The following is a 22,388-nucleotide window of genomic DNA, read 5'->3' on the forward strand; positions in this document are numbered from 1 at the left end:
CAAGCACAATGCCTTCTGCTTGGTAGAAATAAATATTTGTTGAATAAATTAATGAATGAACAAATGAATGAAAGCGTAGAAAGAATGTGTTATAAGTTTTCATGATTTTCCATTTTGATAATGTATCAGTAGCAAAGATAATTCCAAAAAGGTAATTTATTCAAATAAAGTTATGCCTTTCTGTTTCAGGAATAAACACAAATACTCTTGGTATAACCCACCATTTTCTGAGAGGTCGTTAGAAAATTGCACTTATCTATAGCTTTCTGAATATGGGAGGTGATCCAGGATATATCTGCTGGATATATCAGAGAGATAACCTTAAGTTACATAAATAACCCTAATGTCAGAGTCCTGTTGACATAAAAGGTTCTAGTATAGATATTAATAGAGAAAATTATTATTTATTTATTTTAAAATGTATTTTTAATTGGAGGATAATTTTTACAATGTTGTGTTGGTTTCTGCCATGTGTCAACCTGAGTCAGCCATAGGTATACATAGGTCCCCTCCCTCTTAAATCTCCCTCCCATCTCCCTCCTCATCTCCCCCGCCTCCATCCCCCCACCCCTGCTCAGGTTGTCACAGAGCACCTGCTTTGGGTTCCATGTGTCCTATAGCATATTGCCACTGGCTATCTATTTTATATATGGTAATGTATATGTTTTAATGCTACTCTTTCAATTTGTTTCACTCTCTCCTTCCCTCACTGTGTTCACAAGTCTGCTCTCTATATCTGCGACTCCATTGCTGCCCTGCAATTAACACATATATATGGAATCTAGGAAGATGGTACTGAGAAAATAATTTATATGTAAATATAAATAGTTGGCAAATTATACTAGTCTAAATTTCCCCAGAGCAATCCTGTAGAGTTGGAATTTGTAAGTGAGTTGGCAAAATTTGCTCTTTTGGAATGTCTCTTGCTCCCAGTTGCTCTGCTCTTCTGTGATGGGACCGCATGGTTCATGAGTCAATGTCCTACTCATCCTGAGCACTCTAGTTATTAAGTCAGAGAGCCTATGAGTTAGCCACCATCTGGGGGAGGTGGACACTGTGTGGGCAGGGAGGTGTCAGATCAAATCTTTTTCCTCTCTTCCTTGCTTCTATCTTTAGCAGTTTAAGCAGCTGAGGATACACACGGCTCAGCCATGAGCCTTCACACATGGTGTGTATCTCCTCACATTGTGACATCTGCTTCCTTCAGAGTTACATTTTTATTCTTCTATTCAAGAAAAGCAAATGTCCTAGACTCTGTATTTAGGTAGTTTGATTGAAAACTCAGCTAGGGTGATCATGAGTTACCATTTGCTGGTTTATATCTCTTGTTTGGCATATTTATTAATAGCTCCTCCTTTAAAAATTTTTTATTTTAATGAAGTTTGGTTGATTTGCAATTTGTCTTAGTTCTGCTGTATAGCAAAGTGACTCAGTTATACATATATATATATGTATATGTACATATTACATATATATATACACACACATACATTCTTTTTCATATTTCTTTTCATTATGGTTTATTATAGGAAATTAAATATAGTTCCCTGTGCTAAATGGTAGGGACTTGTTGTTTATACATTCTATTAATATAAATAATAGTTTGCATCTGCTAATCCCAAACTCCCGTTCATCCCTCCCCTACCCCCTCTTCCCCTTTGCAACCACAAGTCTGTTCTCTCTGTGAGTCTGTTTCTGTTTTGTAGATAGGTTCATTTGTGTCATATTTTAGATTCCATATATAAGCTGTATCATATGATATTTGTCTTTGTCTGACTTACTTCGCTGAGTATGCACATCCATGTTGCTGCAAATGGCAATGTTTCATTCTTTGTTATGGCTAAACACTATTTCATTGCACATATGTACCACATCTTTATCTATTCATCAGTGAACATTTAGGTTGTTTCCCTGTCTTGGAATAATTCCTCCTTTTGATCTCAAGAGTGTCCTGAGCTGGATTATGAATTAGCCCTAATTGTAAGTCATTTCTCAAGAGACTCTTCTGAATTCCAAAATCTAGAAAAGAATCATCAATTAGTGTTGAATAGTAGTAGACACTGGCTAAGTATGTGCAGAGTATCCAGAAGTAACAAAGCAGGTTATCATCATTCATTTCTGATAAAGTCTTTTAAAGCAGGTTTCTAAATATTCATGGTTTACAGGGCCATCTGACTGCCCATGGGTGTCAGCTAGGATGTAAATCAGCTGGCTTTAGGTAAAACTAGTAGGTCTGTTGACAATCTGAGAGATAATTCTTCACAATCCATGTCCTATATATCTCTAATAAAGCAAAATGTAAATAAAATATTCAAGAACATCATAAATAACGGAATAAGGTAGTTTATAAAATTTAAAATCGGATTTCTGTTGGCAAAATAAACCCTATAGTATCTTACATGTCATCATTTTTACAATATCAACCTCATCCTCCTTGAATGTGCAATATGAAAGCAGCCTTGGTGAATGAGGAGGGCTGTTCTGTGTACTACACGTGACATGTGTGTATGTATTTACAGGTGTTTTCCTCATCAGACATTGAGCTCCTGTCCGGGGCTACCTCCCTCATCTTCTTCTAATTTCTTCAGATTGGAGGAGAGCAATTCTGCAGAAATGTGGTTACCTTATTCTTTTTCCTATTAACTTCATATTATATATGGCAAAAATATTTCTTTACCATTACTCTGTTAAAGGTCAGTTCATTTATTTTTGCCTCATGCAAAAAATTTGTACAAGCACCTGGCTTTCTAAGGATTCACATTTATGACTAAAGGCACATGTTTCCTGTACATATTTTCACATCATAAATTAAGCAGATTTTACCTTTCATCACAATTTTCTCTCTTCCTTGATGAGTAAGTAGGGCACTGGCGGAAATAATTTCATGAATCTTTCTTTTTTTTTCTTGTGTTTAGCTAGAATGAATATAGATAGAAAGCTTCAAAGAAGCAGGAATTATGCCCATTTTATTCAGCATCTGTACTTAGCATTCATCATAATGGATTGTACATGCTAAATGGTGGTGGATGGGGTGCTCAGTCATGTCCAACTCTTTGTGGCCCCATGGACTGTAGCCTGCCAGGCTCCACTGTCCATGAAATTCTCCAGGCAAGAATACTGGAGTGGGTTGCCATGTCCTACTCCAGGTACATGCTTAGGTACCCAGTTAATATTTCTTCAATATTTCTTCAATATCAATGATCTCATGGGTTCTATGATAATAAAAGAAAGAAAGAAAGTGAAGTCCTCAGTTGTGTCCGACTCTTTGTGACCACATGGACTGTAGCCTACCATGCTCCTCCATCCATGGTATTTTCCAGGCAAGAGTACTGGAGTGGGTTGCATTTTCCTTCTCCATCTATGATAATAGTCATAGATTTAAGCCACAGTCATATTCTACACTCCTAGCCTTTTATACTTTTGACATTTTCACAACCTCTATTTTCTAAATAAGAATAATCTTTTCCTTAAGCCATTTCACAAGGTTTACTTTCTAGTCCACTCTAGATAAAGAAATTCAAGATAACACATGGATAAGGATGTAGAATTGTTTGCTAGCTCATTTGTTAGTTAATGTGATTCAAATTCTTGGCTCAGAGAACAGTTACCTTCCATTAATACAGTCATTCAACAGTGAGATTTACCTTCATGTTCATAAAGCCTATAATGTAGATATTCACCATAAATACTGGGGGTGCTTCGTTTATGGTTCTTTGTTAGGGATGGGGGAGGGAGAGTAACAGAAACCAACTACCGTTAATGTTGCAATGATAAAATGTAACTTTCCTGAGGTACTAGGATGCAATGGGTGGAGAAGGCAATGGCATCCCACTCCAGCACTCTTGCCTGGAAAATCCCATGGATGGAGGAGCCTGGTGGGCTGCAGTCCATGGGGTCGCGAAGAGTCAGACACGACTGAGCGACTTCACTTTCACTTTTCATTTTCAGGCATTGGAGAAGGAAATGGCAACCCACTCCAGTGTTCTTGCCTGGAGAATCCCAGGGACGGGGGAGCCTGGTGGGCTGCCGTCTATGGGGTCACACAGAGTCGGACACGACTGAAGCGACTTAGCAGCAGCAGGATGCAATGGGAGCTACACACAAAGCAAAGGTCCTGTATTGAAATGAACAAAGCAGACGGACTTTTTTTTTAGACTCTTGGACCTCTCAGGTACCATGACCCAGGTCAATTGCATAAAAGGATCCAGGGAAGACAAAAGAAGAGATTTGTGAACTCTTGCCTAGATTCCCACTTCTCCATGAGAAAGAGGTGAGAGTCGTTCTGCCTCAATAGGACAACTCAGAAAATGTAAGATCTGCAGATCCAGGTGAGGCGCTGTTGCTGTCAACTGGTGGCAGCAGGGCAAAGGAAGAGAGCAGAGGACTGTCTGAAATGTACTTCACTCCTAGTGGCAGTTGTGCAAAGAATGCCTTCTTCCCATGCACCAAGGGTAGAACTCATAGGAAAGACAGAAATGGTGCTGCTGCTGCTGCTGCTGTTAAGTTGCTTCAGTCGTGTCGGACTTTGTGCGACCCCATAGACGGCAGCCCACCAGGCTCCCCCATCCCTGGGATTCTCCAGGCAAGAACACGAGTGGGTTGCCATTTCCTTCTCTAATGCATGAAAGTGAAAAGTGAAAGTGAAGTCACTCAGTCGTGTCTGACTCGTAGCAACCCCATGGACTGCAGCCTACCAGGCTCCTCCATCCATGGGATTTTCCAGGCAAGAGTACTGGAGTGGGGTGCCATTGCCTTCTCCAGACAGAAATCGTGAAGCTATGTCTAATTCTGTCCAAGAGAACCTCTCAGAGAACCTGAGAATTCGAAGAAAGAGTTTTGTATGGCATAGATTACCTGGATTCCTGGGAATGTGAGGGCCAAAGAAGAGAGGGCTACCAAAAGAATATGTGTATTTGTCACATTGCAGGAATTGTAGGGATTAAGCCTGCAGTGATTGGGGTATTCCTCTAGAAAACTCACTAAGGTTCTGATGAAATATATGAGCATCTGAACATCTTTCACCAAGAGGGGCCTATTGCTAGTTGATTCTAGCATTTCCTGTATGACTGCTCTTGAACCCAGCACCTCTTTCCCACTTGGATTCAACCTTGGGGATGTCAGAAACTAGTTAGAGGAGACATGGTGAGTAGAGAAAGAGAGATGATGCCCCCACCCAGCTTCTCCCGCATTTCCACTTGCAAATTGCTGTCAGTAGTAGCCTGAGAGGAAAATTGAGTTTGCATTATTATCTAGGCCCAGATACTTTAGAGAACTGAGGCAGTTTTGGGATTTTAAAGTGACTGGAGGACATTTTATACTTAAATGAAAACAGAAACTTATGGGGTTTGCTAGAGAAAGAATTTCACGCAAGGGTAAGAGAAAATTATTCTTTTAGTGAATAAAGTTTAAAGGGACAATGGGAGATAAAGTTGCATTTTGATTACATCCCATAAGGCACACTACATCAATTTTTCTGTTATTCTAGTTAAAGTGAAAAAGGAGAATTTATTAAAATATTGATTTAGCCAAAAAGTTCATTCGGGTTTTTACATAACATTGTACAGAAAGGCCCGAATGGAATTTTTTGCCAACCCAATTGTTTCTTATTGGAATTCATGTCAGGAAACATAGATGTATCTCACACAGGGAAATCACTGAGAATTGTAAAGCTGTTATAACCTTATTCACTCTCTCCCAAATCTGTTTCTCTTTGTATCTCATCTTCACTCTCTTCTCAGTAGATCAGCTTATCTCAGCTCTTCCATGTAAGAGCTGCAAACTATTGTAAAGGTCATTTTAGTTCAGGCACCAAAGAAATTAATTGGTATCTCTAGGTTTCATTCCAAATTTCTGATAGGTGGAAAATTTTCTGAGCTTATCTTGACTTGTATAACTGTATGTCTTTGGGTACAAGAGTGTGTGATTCTGGTATGATTGCAGGGACCCACAACTGTCAGAGGAGACCAGAAAGTTCTCTGAAAATAGGGGAGTTTGTTGTACAGGTATTCCATCTTTGTTTACTACGAAACCATGTGGTATGGAGGCCATGGGAAGAATGCTGGTAGCTCAGTTATTGGCAGTTTATCTGGGGTGTAAGAGTATTTGGTTTTGTGGGTTGAAATCATCTCAGAAATGTCAATGATTCTAGGTATATGTGTTTTATAGTATATTCTGCTAATTAAACATCTTAATAAAACTTCCTGGGAAGTGTACTTGTTCTGTATTTCAGATATTTCCGGGATTTCTAGGAAGGGGAATCATACTGACTGATACTTGAGAAAAATCACATAGATTTGCATGGGTTGATGCATAAACTTGGTCAGTTTGATCATGATGCTTCATTTCCTTGATATAATCTTATGTTCTCACTTGTATTTTGAGCTGAGGAGACAGCTTTGGGAGTTTGGGAGTGTTGATGTGGTTAGAGTTTTCAGAGAAAAATATTGGTGAGAGCTACAGAGAGTGAGAGAAAGAGGGAGAGGGTGCTCCAAACATCTTTGAGAGTCGGGGATCTTCAACTGACTTCTCAAAGCTGGGAAAATAACTACCAGAAAGGGGCAATCAAAACAATACCCTGAACACAGAGAGGGTCAGAAATTGTTGGAATTCCTATTAGCCACATGGGAGCGGGTGTTGGGCAGAGTATTCAGAAGGTTATTTATTGCTTCATTATTGAGGCAAAATTAACTCCAGACTAAAGACGAAGGAATGAAGTCAGAAGGAGAAGGGGGCAACAGAGGATGAGACGGTTGGATGGCATCACTGACTCAATGAGCATGAGTTTGAGCCAATTCTAGGAGATAGTGAAGGTCAGGGAAGCCTGGCGTGCTGCAGTCCATGGGGGTCGCAAAGACTTAGTAACTGAACAACAAAGACTGCTTTGGTTCTTCCTAACAAAGTTTCAAATAAATTCTTGCAAAGATCAGACATTGTAAAGTAACACTGCATCTCAGAATAGAGGTTTGGAAATCTTAAAAACATACACAAAATAATACTGGCACCTGGATTTTTTAAAATAGGTTGCTTTAGACCTAGAACTGCCTTTTAGGGATGTCCTAAATTGAGGCAAGAGGGCTGAGCCTCTGTACCTCTGCAATGACTGATATTTGGAGGTTCTTCTTTGGGAAGAAGTGTTTGTTACCAGTAAACCCCTGCATCTGAGATTAATTCCTTGAGTGGAATCAGCTGTAAGCAATCTGCGGTCAGCATTCCCAACCCCTGAGAGTAAAATCGTGAGATCTCAGCTTTGGTCTTGTGAGCTAGGTCTGGACAGGACAATCTAGGAATCACTTAAAACTCTTACATATTAAGACAGTTTATGGGCAGTTTCACCACTTTTTACTTTTATTTGCATAAAAAAAAGTCAGACATGGGATTTTTAAAAAATAATGTGCCTTGAAAGAACCTGAAAATCATGTCAAGTTCAAGATATTCAACTTTCAGATTAAGAGTAGGAGGTGAAGGTAAGTGCTTTGCTTGATGGAACAGAAGAAACTGATGCGGATTCTAGAATTCTGGTCTTCTATCTTCACCTCAGTTCATTTTCATTCTTAGAATCTCTCAGGTCTAGAGAACCAGAGAATTGCAAGTTGTTTCCTATAGTTCAAAGGTTTAGAATTTGGTCTCTACTGTAACATACTGTAGAGGCTAAGCCCGTGATTGCAGTTTGCCTTTCAAGACAGTTTCTTCTTTTTTTTTTTATTTTCTAGAACTACTGTTGCTTTGTGTAGGATCAGGATAGTAAGTAGATTGAGGTTTTAAATTCCAGTAGTAGATTGGTGAACATATATAATCTATTGTGCTTTTTTCCCTGGAAAATTGTTTTGAGTAAGTTTGTTAAATTTTATTTTTTTCTTTCTGAGTTTAACAAGAATCACCTGGGTTAAAGTGACGGTTCACAGAAATGGCTCAAATTCTGTTGTTTTGAAATGGGCTCTTTGGTTGGATTATCTCAAGGTTGGTATTGAGCACGCTTCTATAAAGCTACCCTTGTTTCAGCTAACAGGTTTTTTTGAATCCATCTGCATTCAACCACAGGGAGTTTTTCTGGCAACTGGAAAAGGCTACTGGTCTTTGGTCTCCCTGCTTGTTATTCTGCTTACTAGGTTGGCTTTTCCTAAAACAAAGAATTCTCTCTGAAATGCACAGTCTACTTCCAGGTTGAAATGTTTCCGGAAAGAAATTGTTTTCAATTTGATATTTAAGTCCCATGGTCTTTTACTGAGAGTTTATAATGTGCTAAGTGTTGGGTTATGTGTAGGGATACAAAAATGTTCAAGATAGGATATCTGCCCTGAAGGAACTTGATCTAATTGGGATATAATAAAGACCTTGGCAAATAATTTCGCTATTAAGTAATGTGTTTTATAAAGATGTGCACAGGGCTGTAGTTTCCAGAGAAAGTTGTGGGAATAACGTTGATGTAAATGAGGCATTAGCAAGTTGTGGTATCTTTGTCAGAAGGCTGCAGTTAATACACTTAGGGAGTGGTCAACTGATTTGCGTAATTAGCATGCTAAGCAGGAATGATTTCTAAGGCTAGCCAGCAGATACTGTGGACCAAGAAGGAAACGGATACAGAAGGTGAATCTCCATGCAGTGCTTAGGAATTGGGCAGCAGAGGGTTGAAAAGAGCAGACACAAAGCAGAGATAAGCTTTTGGTAGTGAGGAGAAACAAATTGAATGAATAAGTAATGCCTGCTTAGGATGACAACCCCCTGAAGCTGTGGGAATCTAAAAGTGAGGTGAGAAGCTGGGAATGAAGGATAAGCAGACCAGCCCTCCTTAGTTTAATTTGACACTTCCCCGAAATGTATGTTATGTAACATTTCCTAAATCACCTTTGGATTTAGAATAAATGTTAATGGTAAAGTTACTACTATTGTATGTTCAGTATGCATTTCTAAAGAGACTGCATTTAATTAGGATTGTGTTGCAGTATGCCTATCAAATTGACACATAAAATATCCTGCAATTACAGTATTTACATTAATATTTGGATTAGTTTCAAATGCCCCTTCCACTTCCCAGGAACTCCTCTAATGTACCTTTTTATATTTTAAAATAAAATAGCTCTTGAGAATGCATTATCCATAGCACACTGAATATGGAGTTATGTTTGGTTTTGTCAAAGCAGGAATTTACTGCAACTTATTTTTTTAGAGAGAAAGTAGGATGAGGAACAGAAGGGTGGGAAAGAGGTGGATGTCTGCATCTCACTATGTATCTGCTCCTTGCTTTTCACACTCATCTTCATGATTTGTTTTCCTTTCCCCGATATTTAAAAATTTTGAAACATTTTAAAGAACACTTGAATACCTTTCTCCTAGATTTCCAAATTGTTCACATTTTGGTGTTCCACTTTACGACATACACAGCTGGTCCTCTTCTCTTTCACTTTGTTTTCTCACAGTATCATTATGAACTCAGATTAAAAAAAATCAGTGTTATCCATTACTGTCCTTATTTTTGCTGTAAACATCAAATTAAAGAACCCTAATACTACCTGTAGATATCAATACTCTATTCCAAGAGACTTCTATCATTTTATGCATCAATGTCTTAAAAGATCTGGGAAAAATGGGTTAAAGCAAACTGGTATATTTTATACAGCCAAAAGAGCTTTGGATACTTGGAGTATTGGGGTTATGTAGGATCTTAGAAATAATTTTCTTGTATTCTTTCTTGTATTCAAGCTTTTGCATCCACTCAAGCATTTACCACTGAGAATAAGTGAAACAAAAATATGCTATCTGTAAGTCTGCAGCTTAAACTGAAGCTGCCATAGGTAGGCAATGTCTTTGAAATCATAGTTATCTTATAAAACACATCTAAATTTTTGTTTCTTCTATACTATACACTGACTTTTGTTGAAGATTAATATTTAAAATATATTAAATATAAAAATGAACACAACTATAAGTAAATGGGTGTTCATTACAGTAGGGTCTGCAACAGTGAAAGACTGGGGAAAACTTGCATACCATTCAATAGAGGATGGGTTAAATATACTACAGATTTATGGAATGGATATTGTTATGTCTCCTTCCACAAATATATAATTATGTCCTATAGTGAAATGTAGTTTTAAAGACCGTAAAGCAACTTAAGAATGATAAAGAGGCACAGAGAGTTATGGCTACTCTTCCCTATAGGAGTCAGGGACAAAGTGACATTTCAAAGCAGAGACCTCAGGATGGGTAGGAGCAGATAGGAGAGGTTAAGGATAGGAATGCTTTCTCTAGCTTTATCATTTTGAGTTTTGAGTAATGTAATTATTTAGTGAAAATAAGATTAAATTATCAGTAAAAGCCCCTAAAATTAAATAGAAACACATATAAATGAACCTGATGTTATGAAATTGATAATACAACCACACAAAGTAAAAATTCAAATAGCTTTGAACAGCCCTTTGTTAGAATTCATTCACAGCACAGAATGGCAATAAAATCTTAAACTGGACTTAGCAGGTTTGTTGTAGGTATTGATATTGATAATGTAATTCCAAAATTATTTTAAGTATATTAGAAGATAAAGAAGGTGAGTTTATATATTGATCCTTTGGGGAATCAGGGTTTTCACTGTCAAAGAAGACAGATTGAAAGTTGCTCAGTCATGTCCAACTCTTTGCGACCCCATGGATTATACAGTGGAGAAGAAAATGGCAACCCACTCCAGTATTCTTGCCTGGAAAACCCCATGGACAGAGGAGCCTGGTAGGCTACAGTCCATGGGGTCACAAAGAGTCGGACATGACTGAACGACTGGAATTCTCCAGGCCAGAAGACTAGAGTGGGTAGCCTTTCCCTTCTTCAGGGAATCTTCCCAACCCAGGAATCGAACCCAGGTCTCCCACATTGCAGGTGGATTCTTTGTCAGCTGAGCCAGAAGGAGAGCCCAAGAATACTGGAATGGGTAGCCTATCCCTTCTTCAGGGGATCTTCCTGACCCAGGAATCAAACCGGGGTCTCCTGCATTGTAGGCAGACTCTTTACCAACTGAGCTATCAGGGAAGGCAGATTACATAAATGGTATTGTAGAACATAAGGAACACCCTGTGTTAGGGTATGAGGATTTAGGAATACATGGTTTTTGTTAAGCCTTGCAGCTTATATAATTTTGGAGACTCTTTAAGAAAAATTAGAAATACTAAATTAGGTAGAGAACCTTAGAAGGAGCTCATTAGCTTCACAGTGAATCTTTGTCTCATCTGCTCGTGTTGACTTGGACTTGAAAGCATAGGTGTATTTCCTTGAGCTATAAACTGGAAAGGTCTAGATATAAGAATACCCTTACAGCAATGAGCCCACTTAGTGCTCAGAATTTGTTTTCTAAATACATTCATCTAGACAAAGAAATGAGGGTCTCTAGAGAAATGGTTGACCCAGGTTTGGGCAAGAAAAGCACAAGGAGATACTGTCACATCTCATGCCACATATAAGAAAGTGCTCCAAGACTATAGGGGTGACATCAAGATTATAAGCATTTTGCCCAACTTTGCTGTTTATATGTATATACTTACATGTTGATATAAAGACACTTTCCCCCAAGCAATGTTCAGCTCGTTGTTCTATGTTAGAGGGAATTGGCCTCATGGCCAATTAGTGTTGGGAGCTGAGCTTGGTCAAATTGAGGGGAGATGGGAAATTCTCATAAGGGAAAGGGCCCAGAGCCATTACTCAGGGATGGGGTTGCATATGTCTTACTACAAAACTCGCTCTGTGCTCTGCTTTTCAGAGAATCTGGAAATGAGTAAAATTGTTTCCTTGTGAATATCTTGATTGGCTCTTTGTTGGATATTGCTTACCCAAGGAGATCGGGGTAGGGGGGTGTTCTACTCTCCTCAAACAGTTGTGTTTTCACCTTCTCTTCTGATTTTGTCTGTAATTAAAGAAATTAATCTACTTATTGGCTTCCCTTGTATATAATTAAAATGACTCACTAACCGATAATGACTTAAAATTCTTCTTTGACATTTCCTAAATTTGTTTTAAACTCATAAATCCTGTTATGTATAAAAACCAGTTGTACCGGGAGAAAATAGGTCCTTTTTTAAAATTAAAGATGATACAGGAATAATAAACACCTTCTTTCCTATAAGGACCTTTTTTGAGAGTTAATGACTAGCTGGGTTAATGACCTTAAAATTTTAGGACCCTCAGTTTTCCCAAAATTCCCAAGACTGAAATAATTAGCATTTAAATAAAAGCAAAAATAGTGAGACCAGTAGGATATTGGCGAGATGTCAGAGACCGTTTTTATAGTGCAAATTATGAGAAAATACTGAATGTATGTGATGAATTGGTTGGCCTATAAAAAGAACTGAAAGCAAGTAATTACTGGAGTAAAAGGAAAGGGGAATAGAAAATAGTAGAGGTTGGCCAAAGAAATTATGACTGGGTAATTTAGTACCATTCAGAGTGGGTAAAAAGAAAAAAAGTGCTCACTTACAATGATAGTAGGAAATAGTAGTTCAAATACAGTCCTTGTGGAAATTTCAACCAAGTATGAATGGTGCAGTTTTTGAATATGCTGTAATTGAAAGTTGGCTTTCAAAATTCAATGTTACCCCTAAAAAATGGGTATATAAAGTAGAGAGAAATAAATGATAAGACTCTGAGGAATGCTGGTACCATGAATTGTTGTTAGAGCCTCACTTAGATTTACATGATGGTAAAACTGCATGAACAATTTTTTTGTGTGTGTGATGGGCCAAAAGGAGAATAGCTACATGTACTGTTAAACTCAGATAAAGAGAAAATGCAGAATAAACATGCATCTTCCAAATCAAACCCATTATATTACATTAAAAAAAACCTTAAGTATGCTGTTACTTCCCAGAAAGGCATACCTTATAATGTAGACTAAAACTGCATTAGAATGGATCAACATTTTGTAAATTTGAGAAAAAAGAAAGTTCTTTAACTGATTTAACTAAGGCTGAGCCTGTCATTAAGAGTATAGAAATAACTAGTAGAGGCTGTAGAAATTGTTATTAAAAAAAAAAAAATTTGTTTACTGATTTATTTTTGGCTGTGCTAGGTCTTTGTTGCTGTGTGGGCTTTAGGAAGACTTGGAAAGCTGATGAGACATCTATTTGATATGGAGATTTAAGAAAATTGGGCCAAGAATATAAAGAAAGCCAGACGGACAATTACGTGTAAAGACTGAATATTGTTACACAACTGCACTGAGTCACTCTTAGCACTTAAACAAATGATTACCAGAAGAGAACAATGCATTTGAAATTCACTCTATGTTACTCTGGGAAAAAAGTCTGAGGCAGACCATAAATCTTGTTTGTATGCTTAACATAAGCTTGGGTTCTTTTCTTGTTATTTTTTTGGCGTCACCTTAGTCATTCTAAAGTTACAGAATCAGAGTTGGAAGGACGTCTAGAGATGTCAATTAAATTACTTCTCTGCATCAATTTACCTACCTTTTGTGTAAACATTTCCAGGAACAAAACATTTTACAGCTCTCCCATGGAGACTGTTAAATCATTCCAATGTTTATAAGCTCTCACAGCCAGGAGTTCTCCATATGAGTGTCATATTTACCCTCATTCCTCTGTTCCCCGCCTTCTCACCTCCCACTCCATTCAACTTCATATTTATTTTTCATATACTATTTTTCTTTATCCAAATAAATCTGTTTTTCTTCTTTCTGCAACTCTATGACAGGTTTTTTTCTAATGTCCCAGTGCCATATTTGTTTTTCTTGTATTTCTTCTCAGCATCCCCAGATCTTTTATATTTTCTCCTAAATTTTAAGTAAGCTTATTTTGTCTTATTTTGAATTGAGAGCAAATGAACCAAAATGCTAGAAATCAAGCTGGGAGGAAATGAAGAGATTGGAAAGTATGGGTATCTAAAGGAGCATTTTCACCAATTGCAGAATTTAAAGGCGTTCTTGCAGGCTTAGGAAAACCTCAGTGCGGATGACTGCCAAACTCTCTCTTAGGTTTACTTACCCAGGCAAAATTGTTGGGGATGTTCACTGGCCAACACTATTAGCATACATAAAGCTCTCTGTTGGAAAGTTTACAGAATCAATTAAAGTTCAGAATTTTTTTTAACAGTATGGTTGAGGGACTCATTTAATGAATTGCATTTCAGGATGTTTCTATTCTTGTAGGAACTGCCTGTAAAATATTAGCGGGTGGCACATTAAGGCCATGGGAGACTGTACACTTAAAGAGGTATTTATTTGGATATATATTTTCCATCTAGCGTATTACCACATCAGTATAGAGGTTGTACTATTTCCCAAGTTGTCCCAAACTTTATAAGTTCCATAACATTTTCTGAAGAAGAATTGGTACTTTTTATCTAGACTCACTATCTATAAATTGATTTCCAAATAAATCCAGTGATTCTTCTTTTGTGAGCTAATTTTTTTTTAATTTGTAACATTTATTTAGGCAAAAAAAAAAAATTTCCTCAAGCAAAAATCTGTATACACAGCATTAATACCTAAGTTATGTCCTGATTTAAAATATAGCATGATTGTAAGCTAAATTCTTGATTCATTTATATGAATAATGCTGAAGGAGTCCTGTTGAGTTTTCACCATCAAGGCAATCCCTTGATTTGCTTAGCATTAAGTGGATATTTTTGAGCTAAGTGAGGAGCACAGTTATTTCCAAAGTTTCTGCTCTCGATAACCATACAATTGTAATCTAAAAGTAATACGTATTTATTAAGTTTTGGATAAAAATAAAGCAGTATTTTAATTTATAATATTAATAGAACGTCTGCAACCTATTTATGTTTGTGGAGGCTTACTATTTGCAGGATGTATTCCATAAAGAATCATTGTCTATCAGACAAGAATTGTATTGCAGTAGTACTGCAGAGAAATAGATTATTGTTTTGAATGACTCAGGAGTGGGAGTATTGATAGTTTGAGGTCAGGGCTCAAATACATGGGACAAGGATTTGGGGGAAGCATGAATGAATCAGAAGGGTGATTGAAGAATTCTTCATAGCTGAAGAAATAAATTTATCACTTAATTACTTTGTGACAACAAGGATAGCCCTAGCAGATAACTGAAGAAAAAAAAAAACTTGCTTTTTTTTCTGAAAGTGTGCATGTGTGTTTGTATGTGTGTTTATGTTCTGTTCTATGGGATGTTTAATTATGAATATGAGGTATAATGAGTGTCCTGGTGGCATGTGCGTTTAAAAATAGTCTTTTCTTTACTGTCAATACATAAAATCTATTCTGGAGCCTGAAGCTATAGCCTGTTATTATTCCTAACCTCTGTCCTTAAAAGCCTGTCTGCTAGGTAAGGAGACAGTCAACTTTTTCTGTAAAAAGACAAATAGTTAATATTTTCTGCTTATAGGCCATGTGGTCTCCATTGTAACTATGTGACCATTATTATAGTTTGAAAACAGCCATAGACAATACAAAGACAAATGGGCATGAATGTGTTCCAACAAAACTTTCTTTTCAAAAACAGATGGCAGGTGGGGTTTTGTCTAAGAAGTCTAGTTTACTGACTTTTGTTCTAGATCAGTGATTCCTACCCATTAATCATTTCAAACAGTGCTTTAAGAATGTTTGAAAAGGCTTTTTTTAGTCCTTTCCAATGAAGCCTATAAGAACTATATTGCAGTCAGTGTCCCTTCAATGTGAAATATTGGAAGCATGAATGGGGTACTACTTCTCTTCCAGAAGTGCTAGAATGACTCCCAGAGAAGCCCTGAAGTGAGTGCAAGAAAGAGCTCTGGCATAAGACACAGGAAGCTTGAGGTCTAGTGTCTGGCTCAGACGGTAAAGAATCTGACTGCGGTGCAGGAAACCAAGGTTTGATCCCTGGTCAGGAAGAAGGGAATGGCTACCCACTCCACTGTGGAGAATTCCATGGACAGAGGAGCCTGCTGGGCCGCAGTCCATGGAGTCGCAAAGAGTCGGAAACGACCGAACGACTAACACTTTCACTTTCTGTGACTTCAGGTCTGGGTTTCCTCAGTGCCAGAGAAGGATATTGGGACTAGACACTCTTCAAATTCTCTACCAGCTCTAGGATTTCACAGTGCTAAATTAAGGTTCTTGGCAAAGCTCTTTCTGTAGGAAGTCTCAGTTCGTGGTCTCACTTTTAAGTCGTTTCCTCTAACAGAGCCAACAGCAGACACTGGTAACTTTTAAAGGGGAGCACACTTCTTGTTTCTGCCTTAGGAATTGATAAGAATGATCCTATTTGGGCAGCTTTTAACAGTTTTGGGACTTGCCATGTAGTCATTGCTTCTCTGTGTGAGACTAACATTGCCCTTGAAGATACTTGTGGATAGAATTAGGAGTATTTTTCTTTTAAAATTTGTAGCTATAGTGTACATTAAAAAAAAAAAAATTGACTTACATTCTTATTGTTATATACTTTATCATTTTTAAGAACCACACTATTTTTTACATTTTGACATGTGTGAAATCAAAAGGCATCATGCAGTTGCTTCCATGTAGGCGACAATTGATATGCATTTGTTAATGCTTATATATGGGCATAAAAATATGTATCAGTGTGTGTGTGTGTGTATATATATATATATCACATACATGGATACTGATATTTATATAATCTAAAGCTTGCAGGAGAATCCTGAAGACAGTTATGAGGCATGATTAAAAAATGCTATTTCACCAAGGATCTTGAAACAAAGGAATATTTTATATGGAAATTATGAACCTTAATGACTCTGAATTGATCAGTAATTTGGAATCTATATGTGAAGAAATTTTAGGAATAATTATTATGCTTATGTATTTTTTTCCATGAGAATCAGTAATTTAGTAAACACATGTCTAAACGAATTCAAAAGGGCTCTTTTTGTAATATAAAATTAATAATAATTTTCATGTTCATGTTCATGTTCATGGAATTCTCCAGACAACAATACTGGAGTGGGTTGTTATTCCCTTCTCCAGGGGTCTTCCTAACCCAGGGATCGAACCCAGGTCTCCTACATTGGAGGCATATTCTTTACTGTCTGAGCTACCAGGGAAGCCCCTAGACCTATAAACATGGTTCTATTAATTATGATGGGAAATGTTTGAGAATTTAGAAGTAAATACTATCAATTTAAAATAATTAGGAAGCATAATATGTCAAGAAGGAGATTTCATTTTGCCTTTCAGCACTGAGAGAAGTACAAGATGAAGAAAACAAATCTTGATGTATGATTGTCAGCCACAGAATGAGCCAAGATTACCAGTGGAATGCTACTAAGTCCCTTGAACACTGACCTTGCCTGTCTTCTACCGCAAGGTTTCTAGCACCTAGAACAATTCCTGGCAAAGAGCTGGCTGCCCATAATTTTTTGTTGAGTGGTAGGAAAAGTAGCCCCTAGGGCAATATTGGTGTGTGGGAGAGGCAAGGCTGTGCAGAGCTTGGCTTTGAGGGTCAATAATGTTTACCAAAGTTACTCTTCACACTTGTTGATCTTACACTTGATCTCTGAGTTCATTAGACAAAGATGCATGAGTCAGTAGCACTGATGTTCAGAAGTACAGGTGTTTGTACTGAAACTGTAGCCTTGATAAAAGAAGTTAACCAGTTTGAATTGAATGAGAACAAAGTATGAGTAATCCCTGAACTTTAAAGAAAATATAACTCTGCTATTAAGATCTTGGCAAAACACTTTCTAGTAGTATTCCTTGATGAAACTATCCTTGAGGCATTATCCTGAGAGAAGAAACCAAAAGCCAAGTTCATCAGTTTCTGTACCAGTTTTGATAGAAGCAGATGCTAACTACACAGAATTCTTGCAGAACTTGTTTCCATATGGTCTCCAGTATGTTTTGTTCCTGCAAATTTTAGAGTCTGGAATACTTTGGGATGCTTAGGTGTCATCACCACCCAAGCAAAACCAAATTCTTATAAAACTTACAAAAGTGTCTTTTGGGATAGAGAAGTAAATTTATTTTTTTTAAGTGTTAGGATGTTAAAGATGATAGCTTTGCTGGGGTGGATATTAAGAATTTTAGTATGTACATATGGGCCTTAGTTTTCTTTAAGATCCTCCTTGTGGTGTTATCTAAGACATCTAATAAATATATCTAATACATATGAAGTTATCTAATTCTAATCACTTGATTCTAAATCAGTGTTCTTTGACATAGTAACTCTAGGAATAAGTATATATATAAACGTATGTATTCAGAGTTTAGTTTAGGAAATGATGGCAGCATATATTAAGGAATTAGAATATTGTTATATATATATATATGGATTATAATTTTGTGGAGACATTTTAAATGATAGAGAAATAATAAGGAGCAAAAGATCAGCGAGGGTAAGATGACTTCATCAGAATTTTGGCAGACCAAGCAGGAAGGGTTGAGTATTCCTGGCAAGGGAGGTGATGAGTGAAGTCTCAGAGATGGATATAGTGTACCGTGATGCAAAGAGGAGACAATTGTTGTGAACACAGTGGAGAGCAAGAATCTGGGAGTAGAGACAAATAGTTGAATAAAATTAAAACCGTTGATAGGATGTCCCATGAATAATGATGGCATACACACCATCTCCTAGGCTCTGTCGTAGTGCTGGTGAGTCAGTGGTGGAAAAGACACATGTAATATACTGCCCTTATGTGACTTACCTTCTAGTTGACTGCAGCAGATAAGCAAAAACCAAGTAAACAAATATAAGAAGCAAGTTTGTGATAAGTAATGGTGGTAGTGATACTGCTATATGATGAAGACGATATGAGCTGGATGCTGCCACAGTGAAAGTGGGAGATGGGAAAACATTTTAGGTAGGGTGGTCAGAGAAAACATCTCTAGGGAGTTGACTTTCAAGCCAAAATCTAAAGGTTCAGAAGGAGTCAGGTAGGTGAGAGGTAGAGAATAGAACAGATAACACTAAAAGGCATTGATGGATTCTATAAACTAACAAAAGCTTAAGGCCTGGAGACAAGAAGGGCGTAAGAAGCTCAAGATGAGTTGGATGGATAGACAAGACTCAGATCATGCTGGACATTGAGGGACAGAGTAGAGAATTTGAATTTTGTTCTTTGTGTTATTAATGGAAATTCTTTGAAAAGTTTTGAGAATATTTTCCAATATGACATAGTTTTATAAGATTGTTCTGGTTCTTGTGTATATAGTAAATTCATTGGATCACTCATCATCATCATCACCATTATCACCAAGCTACTACCTGTATAGCACTTACTCTGTGTCACACAATATTTTCACCCCTTTATAAATACCCATTTAATCCTCATAACAACCCTTTACATGCATGCTAAGTCACTTCAGTCATGTTCGACTCTGCACAACCCTATGGGCTGTAGCCTGCCAGGCTCTTTGGTCCATGGGGATTCTCCAGGCAAAAATACTGGAGTGGGTTACCATGCCCTCCTCCAGGGGATCTGTACATCCAGGGATCAAACCCATGTCTCTTTCATATCCTACATTGGCAGGCGGGTTCTTTACCACTTGTGCCACCTGGGAAACCCAGCAACACTATGAGGTAGGTACTATTATTATGTCCCATTTTAGCGATAAAGTTAGTAAGCTACAAGGAAGTCAATTCCTTTCACCAGGTTTACATGGTTTTTTGACACCAAGGCTAGTCTTTGAACTGAAAAAGTCTGTGCTCTTAATTTCTGTGCTGTCTTATAAGTAAAAAGCAGGAAATGTTACAGAAGTCTGAGAGAGAACAGATAGGATTTGGTGTGGTAGGTTAGAGCTTAATTTAGAAGGAGAATTGGCGCAGAAAGGGAAAGTCATGAATGGTGCCTAGGTTTCTTATATCGGATTACAAAAAGTATTAAATGTCAGAGTGGGTTTGTGTTGATAAATAGAAAAATCACAGAACCCAGTAGTTTTGGAAGGTGCTATAGAAAATGCTTGTTTAAGAAAGATGTGTTGGATTATGGGGGATACTGTAGTAGAACTGCAAAGTCTGAAAATCAGGGAAGTCTTTGTTACTTTTTCTGCAGTAACCCTCTGTGAGAAGCTGGTGGATTGGGTCAGGCAGTGGCCATGGGATTAGAAAAGAAAACATAGCCATGAAGGCATGAAGGATATCTTTACAGAAGATTTTTTCTTTTGAAACTTATTGGAAATGAGAAATGAATCAGAAGTGTGTACCTAAGACAGCCGAGGAATCTTTTGTATGACCTGGATGTTTTTTAATCTCTGAGCACTTCAACTCTGTTTCCAGGAGTTGCATGAACTCTTAGGCAGGGGTAAACCTGATTTCCTGGACCAACCACCTTCAAATTAGTACCCTTACCTTTGAAATGTATCATGCACAGAATGGAAATTATACAATTAAAACTTATATCCTGCTCATCACTTAGAAATAAAAAATGCATTATATTCATCAAGGGTTTATTCTGCATCAGTGAGGTGCCAGGGACATAATGGTGCAAAAAGAAAACTCATGTAGCTTTGCTTTATTTGTGAATGTTATCTACGCTTTGTTCTTGTGATGCACAAACCCACAGAGCATAATGGAAAGAACATACATGCATGTGTTAAAAATAATGCGACTGTCCACAGAGTTCCCTTAGAGATGTCATGTCATCAAAGTCAAATATCCAGAGGCTTCATTGTCTGTGGGTGGGGATGGTTTTTAAAGTGCCTATTGTAGAAACCTCTTGATACTGGTTCCAGTTTGTATTTTGAGAAAAATAATTTCAAAACATGACACATAAAAACATCAAATGGCAACAAGAATTTAAAAAATGTTTCCTGTTTTCCTTTATTTAATACATATTGAGTGCTAAATTTCTGTTTTCTACAAAGTACAGCTAATTAAGTTTTGTCACTGCCCTGCAGGAGTTTGCTGTCTGCAGCAGATAGTGCGAACAGCCATCTCTTTTTTCACATGGGATGAGGCCATACCAAATTGGGAGTTGGGAAAGCAACTTTTTTGAGGGAGACTGTAAATGTTGTTTGAATGAAGACAAAAGGAGAGGAAGCTGTAGGCAGCTAGGTGGAGAGAAATCAAATGCATATGTTTGCACATCAGAGAGCTTTGTGGAATCTCAGGGGCATCAGAAAGAGGAGAATCTATAAATGAACCCATGAGAGACTATTGAGGAGTGGCCAGTTCCTAATGGGGTGGCACCAGATGTCTAATTTAGTCTGTGCGGGGAGAATTGGGAAAATAGGATGAACATCTTGGCAATGAACACAACAGCCAAGAGAGTTAATGTCATAGAGTGAGAGGGCTAAATGAAGAAGAAGGATTTGTTCCCTCAAGTTAACTGCTGGCAGATAAAGAGGAAATTGTAGTTGCCTAGGTGAGAAATGATTGAGTTTGATGCTGAGACAGTGGCAGACTAATGGAGAACAGGACAGTGTGGGATTATCAAACCTCAGCTAGATTTCAGAGCTTGATGGTGCCTTAAAATACAACCTTCCAGATGAGAAACCGAGATTATATCTTATTATTCGAGTAACATTGAACCAGTTTCCTAATGCGGCTGATGGCCAGTTTTAGTAATCTGTAAGACGGTGTCCTGGTGCTGTTGTGACCCTACTGACATCATGTATGTGTGAACCACATAGATAGTAAACAGGAAAGGCATAATTATAGGAGACATTTAGGAAGCCATAGATTTTGGCAACAGACTCCATACAGAGTGAGAGAAATGAGTCAGAGTTTAGTCATTAACACATTCTGTTCTTTTTGGTCATAAGTATTTATGAGACTCTATAAATGAGGATGAGTAACATTCACTTGACTGTTAAGAGACACATTGGTAAAACAGTTTTCTCTGTTGGCCTTTTGTACTGTAACTCCCAAACTTTCCGTCGCTGGAGAAGCAATCATTGGTGCTGCTTGTTTTTATTGTGATCTGTCATTTGTGCAGCACAAACATCAGGTCAGTTGTTCCTTTCTTACCTTCTGATCCAGGGTATCTCTGAACAAAAGATTTAATTCTGTGTGGCTATCTTGGCCATGCTCTTCAGTGTCATCCATGGATCTCCTTGTCACCTTCATTGGCTATGTTTTGCATGAGTGTTTTGTATGGGGACTTTTATTTTCAGCAGAGTGTTTCATAGCATCCTTAGGTAGCTGTTGTTTCATAAGTACTATTGCAAAGAAAAGTCCAGGCATTGTTTTTCTTTTTGCTCAACGAAACCTTGGAGAGGGTGGAATGAATGGAGAGAGCAGCATGGAAACATATATATCACCATATGTAAAATACATAGCCTGTGGGAATTTGCTGTATGATTCATGGAACTTAAACTGGGGCTCTGTGACAACCTAGAGGGGTGGGGGGGCCGGAGGTGGGAGGGAGGGAACACATATATATCTATGGCTGATTCATGCTGATATATGGCAGAAACCAACACAATATTGTAAGGCAATGATCCTTCAATTAAAAACAAGTAAATTAAAAAAAGAAACCTTGGAACC

At 37.7% G+C, this 22,388-nt stretch overlaps 1 long non-coding RNA gene across 1 annotated transcript in view; it reads left to right on the plus strand.

Moving 5' to 3' along the window:
* The first annotated feature begins 7,135 nt into the window (after positions 1–7,135).
* The window catches only part of LOC123335102, a 74,015-nt gene continuing 58,762 nt past the window's right edge, over positions 7,136–22,388 (plus strand). The window contains exon 1 of the long non-coding RNA XR_006553439.1: positions 7,136–7,463. This is a non-coding gene — a long non-coding RNA (uncharacterized LOC123335102). The remainder of the gene's footprint in view (positions 7,464–22,388) is intronic.

This window comes from Bubalus bubalis, chromosome 9, assembly GCF_019923935.1.
Source record: "Bubalus bubalis isolate 160015118507 breed Murrah chromosome 9, NDDB_SH_1, whole genome shotgun sequence".
NCBI classification, from domain to species: Eukaryota; Metazoa; Chordata; class Mammalia; order Artiodactyla; family Bovidae; genus Bubalus; species Bubalus bubalis.